The following is an 11,185-nucleotide window of genomic DNA, read 5'->3' as shown; positions in this document are numbered from 1 at the left end:
ATAAGGAGAAAGTAAATATAAGTACTGTGATAGAAAGGCCAGGTGTAACCCTTTGGCATTTTTATCTTGACTTTTTTTCTTTTAAGAATTATTTCTACAATTACAAGTAGATTGTTAGTAGATTGGTAATATTTAAAAGTTTCGATAATAGGGTTCCATTTAACTCCGTGTTACAAAACGGGTGTGACAAAACCTAAGAATCTATTTTTTCCTGAAACTACTTGGCTTTACATATTCATAATTATACTACTACATATATTATTTAGGAAAAAATAATACTCCCAAATTTGTATTTCAGTTTTTTATAAGGATTGGAGATTGCAATTTGTTTCACTTAATCTTGATACTCGCGTGATTAATTCCGCTTTCATAACGCTGAAATATGAAGTATGTATTTAAAGTTCTAAGCATTAATTTTATGTCATAGACGTGTTCCTTGAAGCACCATCTGTCTCTATCAAAAATATGAAGGCTATTTTTTACATATGTCAAATATTTTGAAAATTTACAATCACAGATTTGTCCTAGCAAATAGCTTTAAGTCTTTGCTATCACTGTGGATTCCTACAAAAATGTACTTCTAGGGTTACCTACAACGAACTTCATTTTAGCTAAAAGGTGGGCTATAACACATTCAAACTATTTATTTTTTAAATCAAGATAAATTCACCCAACACAATCACGAAAAGGCTCTCTCACGAAACTGTTACTTATTGTCAGTTCTCCAAAAGGTTGTGCGCCCAGTCTAAGTAACCATTCATTCAAAAATCCCATGGGGTCCTTTAAAGATTGCCAGTCAGGGGTTAAAGATCACCCAAGTGCATTGGAGCGGAAGGATGGGAATCATTTTTCTTCGCGGCGAAGCGGGCAACAAGAAGGTCCCAGCTACTTCATATTCGAAAGCTCTCTAGAACTATTCTTGTCCATAAGCTGAATAGCGGAAATAGCCTAGCCTAGCCCCTGGCCTAGAGCGTAGGCTTGACCGGCCATAATAGCGTCTCTTTCAAGGATGTATCGTGACGTCACAGCTTCCTCGAGAATGAAATATGCGACGTCAGTGACTGCGATGTGACGTTACTATGTATCTAGATTCACACTGTCTGGCGACAGGCTACCCTCCGTCGAAGCTTTCTTCAGTGGGATTAAGAAGGTGACATTCATTCTCCTACTATATTCACTGCTTGTCGTCTGTTGGTTCGACGACTTTTTTTGTCAGTCGAGGACCCATTGAAGACCCTTTTAATAGATAACAACAGGAACATAGTTTGCTGCTGTCTGAAAAAAAAACAGTGTGAATTTACTACTGAAGAATGTAGTATTTTCTCACCATCATCTGGAGATCAGCTTAGGGCTTATAGTGTGTGATTTCCTTTTTCTCAGATCGACCCACGTGTCAGCAGCTCACAAGTATCTGCTTTGTTGAAAAGAGACTCCAGTCCAGTAATATTAATGTTATAAAACTAAACACGGTTTGCTTCGAGTAGTTCAAAAGTGTTGGAAACCTAGCATTTCTCAGCTTGATAATTCGTGTGGCAACCTTGCTTTTCCTTACAAGCACAACCATGGAAAAACCCATAAACTCATTTCAAGAGTCCTACAGAGTTTCCACCACCACCTACCCTCTCAAGAGGGTCCGATGCTTGCCTTCGGTGAGAAAGGCAGATTTTGGTTGACTGTCGAACTGTACGCACTGTTGCAATAAAGCATATTGTAGTTAACATACAAGTTAATTATTCCTGGGAATCCAACAAAAGGAAAGTAGAAAATGCAACGAATTGGTAGAGAATGAATTCTTCGACGTGACTCAAGGGAACTGAGTCATACATGTAATACCCTAATTATATTATAATGCTGATGTTAATCACTCGCTGCGTGTTAATGTTAGTAGATAATGTGCCAATTAACCAGTAATTAATACTGTTTTCTATATTTTGCATTTTGAGCAATAGAATCGAATGAAAATTACTGCTGAACGAAGTCTACTTTCGAAACTCGCATTGAAGAATAATATTAGGTTGACTTGAAGGAATGCGATTTCCCTTCCCAATCGAACTAATTTTAAGTTCATCCACACTTTATTACTTCAAGATTCTTTTGCCAGACCGGTACACGAGTAAATGTACGAATGTTAACTTGATTATACGTACTTTGCACGGGTGTAAAAATAAGTTACATTACGCACAGTACCGTACATATTTGAATTCAACGTGCTACTGTGAATGTACGTTTGTTCTGATCGAAAGAAAGTACAAAAATAATCAGAAGTTTTACAGGTACGTGGAATTATAAATAATCATGTCTGAATGTATTCGTCTTGCTCAAATAAGATCATTTTTGTAATACCTACCTTGCGTATGCGAAAAAATTTTGTAAAAAAATGATATCCGATTAATTTTGCAAAAAAAAAAGGTTGTAACTAGTAATGGAACTTATAATAGGAATCACATATTCTATAAGAAAACTATAATTAAAATGCAGCTATTGAACGATAGAATACCTTTTTGCGCAACTTTCTTGCAACTTGTGCAAGTTTCTAAACTTCTAGAATTATTCTCTTTTCCATCAGGAAAAAAGTATGAATCTAGGATCATAGATAATGTTTTTTATTTTCCAGTTCGTGACAAGACAACAAACATAATTAAAATATTTAACACTGTGACTATTCGATTAGATAAAAGAAAATTAATAGTTAGATTTTATTTAGAAGCAAGAGAGGTAGTTTTATAATTACAACAAAACCCATTGATTTTTCATAGCATTTCCAACTGTTAATTAGTGCGAAATTTTACCAGCTTATAAAATACTTGCATTTCTAATAAAGTATGCAATGTATGATAAAATAAAATATAAGAACAAATTTTTTTGAAGTTGTAAGTAAACTGTTCGATTTATATTATACTCTATCAAACAAATTATTTTACATTCGTACAAATAAATATTTGATTTCACACATTTTTGTCTAAAATGATAAGAACTACGTACTTCACATAAGTCCCTTAAACGTTTCAAGTCTTCAAAGTTCTCAGTAGACGAAAGTTTCCATTCTCATGGTATAATATTCATCTTATCTTTCAATTTATCTAAAACTAATAGAAGCGATATAATATCAAAGATAACTCTTTAAATGTTCACTAAGTAACTTTAACAGTAGCAGAGTTCATATTATCGGAAATGTGTACCATTGTGAACAAATTTTCCTCCCATTTGTTCATGGTACCACCTCTCCTCTTCGTCTAATGGACGAAGAGATTATAATCAAAGTCTATACAATAGGATTTCGATTAACCGACTTAACACGAGACTCATACCCAAAATACCTTCCTGAAACTCAATTTTAGTAATTTCGGTAGACTATTATTAAAACATAATGCAATTCTCAGGATGTTCTGCTGCACTCTCATTATTATTATACAATGTAACTGTGAATAAAAAAGGCTGCCAAGGAAAATAATTAATCCGCCGTCTGGAACCTTATTTGTACTGACGTCGTCTGCAAACTAGATTCACGAAATTTGTTCTATATTTTTGTATTTTAAAAAATCAAAAAATATTTTTAGATATTTTATCAAATTTCTAGAATACCATCCAATAGTTATTATTGCTATATGTTACCTTAATTTTTTTTAATCAAGCAAGGAGAAAATTTAGAAACAGAAATGAGCTGGATCGCAAACGATCCAAATTGATCATTAAATCGATTTTTTAAAAGAACGTTTTTTTTTACAGCAGTCAATCTATTTTATGTATTGATTTTTCGTTAGCTGATTTCATCGTGAATCAATTTTTTTACCACAGAATCGAATTTAATTTTTTTGAAAAACACAATTTTCTCTTCTTACATCAAAAAACTTTATCAACAGTTTTTGTCTTTGCATCGTCCTATATGTAAGAAAATCTCATTTCACGTATAAATGAAGTTAGCTATACCAATTTAGTTGCCCTCGATATACTTCCTAAAATTAAATTTTTTAAGCAATATTACTATATCTAGTAATTAATTTTGTCTAATGTTCATAAATAGTTTTTCGTTTCTCCCAAAAAACTTAGATACTTTCTTAAGTCGTGTCACTTTCTTCGCGGATTTTATTTACCTATTCATTTCTTTATCTAAATCAAAAATCAATTTTTCACAAATCTATTTTTTGACAGACGATTTTTTTAACGAATCGATTTTCTAATTCCTAATTCCTACCAATTTGAAAACTTGACTCTTTCAATAAGAATCGATAACCCCAGTTAAGACTCGGTTAATCGTGGTGCTGCTATATTATACAATATCCTGCAGCAAGTATTTGTATTTGCATTGGCTCTCCCTCGAGTCCATGGTCCACAGTAGATGATGCGCATGGACGATTATGGTGCTGGGCTTTCATAGCTCGGTACGCGTCCCGATAATCCCGCACACCCCTGACGTCCACGTCCAAGCTCGCCAAGTCCGGCCTCGGCGTATCCTTGCGACTATTTTCGCGTAACGCGTTTCGACATGATAGATGAGAGTTTTCTGCGTTTCCTCGACGTCGCGTTGCTCGGAACCTGCCAAAGATTCTCGCCGGTGGCAGGGAACGTTGAATAATTTAAGACCGCGGACAATACCTGTCGTTTGCTCGCACATCGAGCTCGCGGGCTTTCGGCCTATCGTGAACGCTTGCCAACGAATTTTGCTCCACATCTCGGGACGCGATCGTTCGACTTAGCCCCTTCCACAACCGCACGAAGGAACCTCGTTAACTTGAGAGTTTTGACTTCTTTTCTAACCCCTTGAAGTACGATGTTTCTTAGGATGTATACTTTATAACTGATTTAATTAATTGAATTAATTATTTGCTCAATGATTCTATAATTTTGCTTTACTCCAATATTTGGAATATAATTATTTGAATTGCACGTATGATTTGTTATTATAAGGTGAGGAGTTGAAGTTTATGAATTCTTGTAGAAAGAAGAATTCTTGTAGAATTTTGAGTTTAGGAGAATTAACAATTTTTTAAATTTCTTTCCAAAATTAAAAAAAAAATATATAAGTAGTAGGTGGGTTTCAAAAGTCGAGGAAAATTTACTGGGTTTAACAGTATTTTATAGTACATATTAAATATAAAAGCCGGAAATTTTACAATTTCAGATGTTTTATTCCATTTTAACATTTCACACATATAAGAAATTTATATAATCATAAAATTTGACTTCAAAGAAATGTTATGACATTTAAAAAAGAATTCCCAAAAGATTTTCTCTTAACGAGTTTTCAGATGTGTATACCTCAGACTTTAGACAGTATACTCACAATCAGCTTGAAGAATAAAAAGTCACTCCAAGAAACAAAAAATCATTCGATATTTTTATCGAGATCCCTTTCAAGTTCTACGAAGTTTAAAGAAGATCAGAATTTTCGTCTTACCGAAGTTTCCTTGTTAGACGCAGACACTCGGGTCTCTGAGATATGGCGAAGTGCGTACGGTAATAGATAGCGTAAAATGGTACAGGATAGGTCCGATAACGACGGATGGACCTTCTCCAGTTGCCACGTGCTTGATTACAGACAGAGTCCGTAAAAATAGACTTCCTCCGCTTTTTCATCGAGCCGTGAACACGTGTAACAAAAGGATACATCAGACCTTGCCATGCCGTGACCCTTTTCCTTCCCTTTTATAGGAGGATTCTTCTGTTTCGTACTGTGATTTCATCTTCCCTAACGAAAGACAATGGGAATGTTAGAGGTCGGGGAAATGAAGTCACGTGGGCACTGAACAATTTCCTCTAGGACGTTTATTTTAACGACTTCGCTTTTACTGCTTTATTACGGATTTATCACTGCTTGATCAAAGCTGGTATACTTTTCTACAAGCGTAATTGCTGACTTCTCGCCAACTGCGGTTACGTTGACATGTCTGTAGTTTCTTCGCTTCGTCTTCCGCTTACCTGACTCCGTGCTTCGTTTAATAGATGTCACATGGACTGTGTCAGATTGAGACGTTGCTTCTGCTTATTCTTTGCTTCTATTTTCTGACTCGGAAGCAGAAAATTTCTGTGGACGTAGGATTGTTGAAGGTAGAAGAAGATAGCGTAGAAATGAAGAAATAGTGTTTTAACGTTAAAAAATTTAACGAGGAGAATCGTGTAAAATAGCACTGCTTAAGTTCTTACTATTAGTTTTCATAGATACATTTAACTTATTAGAACCATTGGAAAGCAATGTGAAATACTCTGTTAGATATTATTATCTCTTAAAACGAAAATGTAAGAATATTAGCTATTTAAAATATAAGTTAATTTAATTGTAAATACAAATTAATTTTAAATGTGCAGATAATTTCGAAAAAGAGCAGAGCCATTTTTTGCAATCAGCTGCACTTTCAAAGTCAAAACTTCAACCGATTCAGTCTACAAAAATCTATAAAGTGATAAGTGTCCTCTTAATTCCATCCCTGTCCTCATTTCCATATAGCTATTTCTTATTTCAATTTTCTAAAAAGTCTAATCTACATACAGAATACTGAATTCACGTTTAATCTCTCAAGCAATCACACACTATAAATTTATATCCCAGAGTCCTTGAAAGTATCCCGGATTAAAAAACTCTCAACCCAGAAAAACGAATATAGTCTATATAAATTATATGTTACTTATATTGGATTTTCCTTGAGAGTCGACCCTACTTCCTCCCTCGTTCCAACCCTTGCACGATTTATCGATACCTTAGGCCTTAGGGTAAAATGGTTCCGTCACACCTACTGGCACTCTCCGTCCATGTCAGGTGCATCAAGTACAAACGTCCACGACCACTTTCTCGGTGTCATCATCATCATCGTCGCCGCCACTGTCGGTCAATATCGACACACAAACAATCGCATGCCTTTTATTTATAACCCTTCCACGTGTCGTCGGGCATCGAATTAAAACAAACCGTACACTAGTGTACGACTCTTGGCACTGGCCATCCACGAAGTTCCTGCTGGTATCCACTAACGAAAATCGTGGTATCGCAAAATTTAGTTTCTGGCACAAACAGCGTCTTCGAAAAGATCTCCTCAGCGAAATTGATTTTTCCACTCGATAACTTGTTTCGGTACATTAGAAACAGCCGATTTAGACTATTTTAAGACGTTTTAGATTGCTTTTGGATGATGCTACCATTTTTAACAGAACTTAGACTAGAAGTTCTTACTGTCTAACAGAATTCTTCAGGCATAGAATTGTTGAGTAGTAGAGTTTAGACGAGTTTGAGAAATCGTGATAGAATCTCGAAAACTTTAAAGATTTTCATTTATGTTTAAAGTTTATTTCTGTATAAAGGTTAGACGATCTATTGTTGGGAGTAGATGGCTCTTAATCCAATTCTATTTTAAGGAATAATATGATTTATTAGGTAAAACATTATCTAATAGAACCAAAAAATCAAGATCGTATAACGAAAAACAAACTTGCAAATCAATTTTTGAAATGCCACAAAAGCCTTGAAATATTTGTTTTATGGCCTTTAAAACGTATTTTAACTATTTTTTGTTGGGTATCCAAACTCTACAGTTAAAAAATAATACTTCATGTTTCCTTTGTAGATAATATTCGTATAAAAAAGTGCAGTTAAAATTCGATCATTAAGTTACTCTGTTACTCTTTTAAAATACTCTGTCAAAAATTAGCATCAAGTTATAAAATGTTGTATAATTTGTAGTGACCTTAAAAGAAAATTCATAAAATCGATAAAAATAATAATTTTTTAGTACCTTAGAATACCCCCAAAAAATGTCTTATTCAGGCTTAATTAGTTTTTCAACAACTTACCTACCATTATCAAAGGCAACATCTGTTCACTACAAGAAATCATGAAAAATAAAAAAGTATACTGCCCTTACATTTCGTTCCACCCTATCATCCAGTAAATAGTATCTATACACATGAACGACTTTAATAACGGCGTGTCGTATAAAAACATTATCCTTAGCAAAATAGCGAAACCTTTCCTCCTTCTCATGGTATCCTTCACGTTAAAACTCATCTTCCAAAAGTAGCTCATAAATGCACCGAGCGAGCGTCCCCGACAAAGCCAGGTGTCCTTGATAGAAAACGGCGAATTCCGTGGCGAATTTCGTTAGCACGAAAACGGTGTCCAAAATTAGACGTCGGGATCGAGGATCGACGCGTGTGATCCAACGATAGGCATGTCATTAGGGAATTGTGGTGACAGCTGCTATTATACTCTTCGGCAGTCTTGTACGTTTTGCCGCGGATGCCAACTATCGGCAGCCGCTATGTAGAGATGTCGGACTATATTTGGGACGTTGAGCTACGGTTACTTCACTGGCCCAGTTGGCCGTTGATCGGACCCCCACTAGTATTTTTAGTTTAGGTCGTGAGCACCTAAGAGCAAGCTGCATCGCAAATTACAGCGGCGAGCGTACGTAGGTAGGTACAGAGCAGGTAATGAACGTGTACGGGACCGAAAGCTGACTGGCGCGTTTTATAATTAGACAGCCGCCGATGGTACTCGTGCATAGAGGGATTTTACATAAGTGGGCATCGATGATTCTCGCGTTAACCCTGAAAATCAGGAGGGATGGCCGCCGCGGGCCGATCGTTCCTGAATCGTGGCTGTCAACTCGCTTGACAGACGCGTTGACTACGTGTCCCAGACTTCCTACCGGAAAGAATGCATCGCCGTGACGCAAGCTGCTGAGCCAAAGACCCGTTGTTGTTGCTGCTCGACGTCTATACGTGTGTGCACGTTTGTCACCGACGATGATAATGATTCGCAACGTTGTATGGATAGTTTCTGAAGTTTCCTTTGCTTGGCGAAGAGTGAAGCGATAATACATTTTGCTGTGGAATGTAGGTCAATTTAAATATAATTTTTGTAAGAAAATTTGAGTACAGTAGCTCTTGCGTTTATAAGTTGGTACTGCTTGTGGTACCTGCTTCTATTATTTTATGGATTTGGAAATTGCTGGGATGATGTACAGGGCGTTCGATGACAGGTGTCAGGAATTTTAAAGGGTGACTCTAGGTGGTAAAATAAGGTGAATATGAAGATGGAGAAAATTGTGTTTTACACTTTGTCTTCGAGTCAGTAATTGTTGAAAAACGCCTTAAATACGCGTGAAATGTGTCTGACTCGAAGCTTGTTCTACTGGCTGCACTATGTCTGACGTGACTGATGCACGCCAGCACTAGAAGAAGCCACAAGTCAGACATTTCACACGAATTTGGGATGTTTTTACAACCTTGTATACAAGGTATTTCCAAACATGAGGGACATTTTTAGAAGGTAGATTCTAAACATAAAAACAATCAAAGAAGTGAATGCATACATATGCTCCGAATTCTCTAATTCACTATGCAATGATTTAGTAGTAATATTAGTCAAAGATGTTATTCTTTTTTGAAGCATTTATTAAACATGTGTCTTTCTTCGAAATATTCCTTATAAAGAGAATACATCCTAAATACTGAAAAATAAAAAACATTAGTACATAATATAAAACCTGTTTATACTCTGTTTATTATTTATAGTAATCATACTTTCTAGGGCTACTATTCTCTTTTGTCAATAATATGTTGAAAAACAATATTGAAAGTCAGCATTATAATTTTTAGTTAAAAATTAATTACTTCCATTCAATGTAATTACAAGTACTATATTGTAGTATGAAACTTTGATCTTTTCATGATTGAATATATCTTTCAAGGATTTTTTATTTTGCATTTTTTGTTCTCTGTTAAGTGGGCTTTCAACGTCCCTCTTAGCATGAGGACAAAAAATCAAATGCAGTATTTGTGTTCCACTCATCACTAAAGAATTAAAAAAAGGCATAAGTATAAAATAGTTTTGAAAATTAAGATTATTATAAAGGCTTCAGTAAAACAATTGTTTTTGCCTAATTGACACGACTTTTGACACATCTACCTATACAAGAGAAAACATTAAAGACATGAAACAATAACTATTTTAAAAATATGTTTTATGGCTCATCTCTCAAGATGCTGTCACAGTATTTTCTCAACTTAAATTCACCGTTTTCCTCTTTTCTTCTCAGAATTACTCTCCCACTTTTTGCACTCTTACATTTGCTAAGACAAAAATAAAATATTATCTCATAAATTCAGTTTACAAAAATGCCCCTCATTTTCTACAATCTCGACCCCTTATCGCCAAAATACCTAATCTCGAAGGTAACAATTTTCTCCTCAAAGATAACCAAATATCTCGAAACAACGTTTCCAAATGAATTGGCACCATAGCAAGCATCATTCGCCGCCAAATGACTCAAAGAAAGAAAACTTTCCACGGCACAGATCTATCTTCAACCCCGCCAAAGTGATGCAAATTGGCTCTCGACTGGCCACAAAATCCGTCAAAATTATACAGTAAGATTAATCTCTTCGACAGGTCTAAAAATTCTCGCCGTACTGAAAGTTCAAGTCCCCCAGCCGTGGATCGTCAACGTCATCGCGGCGATCGCGCGTATCCCCCGAGGAATCGCCCGCTGACGGACAGCGCGACACGACGAGGAGTTGTTCCCGCTTCCTTGTCAAAATGTGAACGTACCCGCGTCCCGCGCGCATATATTTTTAGGCAACCGGCGAGATAATACGAAATTAGAACCGTGCGGCCTTTGTACGAGGCGCGTCATTAGTTGTTCGCGTTACTATGCGGCGCGTGTTACGCCCGATCCACTCGCTGTCCCTGGGAGGCATTATTGTTGCCAGGATCCAGAATAAACGTATCGCGCGTTCTGCCCCACGTAACCCCTATCTGTCATCCGAAATCTCAACTTTGATCCTCCTGATGCTCGCCTCTAAATCTTGCGTCCGCGTCTTTCACGCGTCCCGCCGTGATTTGTTGGCCCGAGACCTGCCCGAGCCCCTTCCATCGTCTCCCAACGACGCGACGATTCCCATGGTTTATGAGTATCGATGGTCTCCCTCGATTCATGGATTCTCCCATGCCAGACGGAGAAACGGAGTGGATCGTGACGCACAGGCTGATTGAAATGGACCCCCTTGACCATTCTTCTTTCCTGGAGCGAGAGGACACAGTTTGCAGCGTGTTATCTTCTATCGATCATTCCACCCGACACGCTGTCTCAGCGGCGGTGTTTAACACATCATTTATAAAATCCCCCGTAAATAAGCTTAAGATTTGGGTGGGATTCTGTGCGCGGCTCGACGGTAACACGCTCTATTTTCAGGG

General features: G+C 36.7%; 1 long non-coding RNA gene across 2 annotated transcripts; it reads right to left on the bottom strand.

The window, feature by feature from the left end:
- Nucleotides 1-5,149: 5,149 nt before the first annotated feature.
- On the bottom strand, nt 5,150-6,839 carry LOC143179469 (uncharacterized). Of its 2 annotated transcripts, XR_013001971.1 has the most exons (4): nt 6,693-6,839; nt 5,917-6,022; nt 5,396-5,686; nt 5,150-5,306 (listed from the first exon to the last, which is right to left on the bottom strand). It is a non-coding gene; the product is annotated as an uncharacterized LOC143179469 (long non-coding RNA). The 2 variants fall into 2 exon arrangements; XR_013001970.1 differs by lacking the exon at nt 6,693-6,839 and having other exon boundaries at nt 5,917-6,065.
- Between the last annotated feature and the right edge of the window lie 4,346 nt (nt 6,840-11,185).

Source organism: Calliopsis andreniformis, chromosome 1 (genome assembly GCF_051401765.1).
Source record: "Calliopsis andreniformis isolate RMS-2024a chromosome 1, iyCalAndr_principal, whole genome shotgun sequence".
NCBI lineage: Eukaryota > Metazoa > Arthropoda > Insecta > Hymenoptera > Andrenidae > Calliopsis > Calliopsis andreniformis.
Note: the sequence above shows the minus strand (reverse complement) of the source record. Positions and strands in the feature narration are given on the sequence as shown.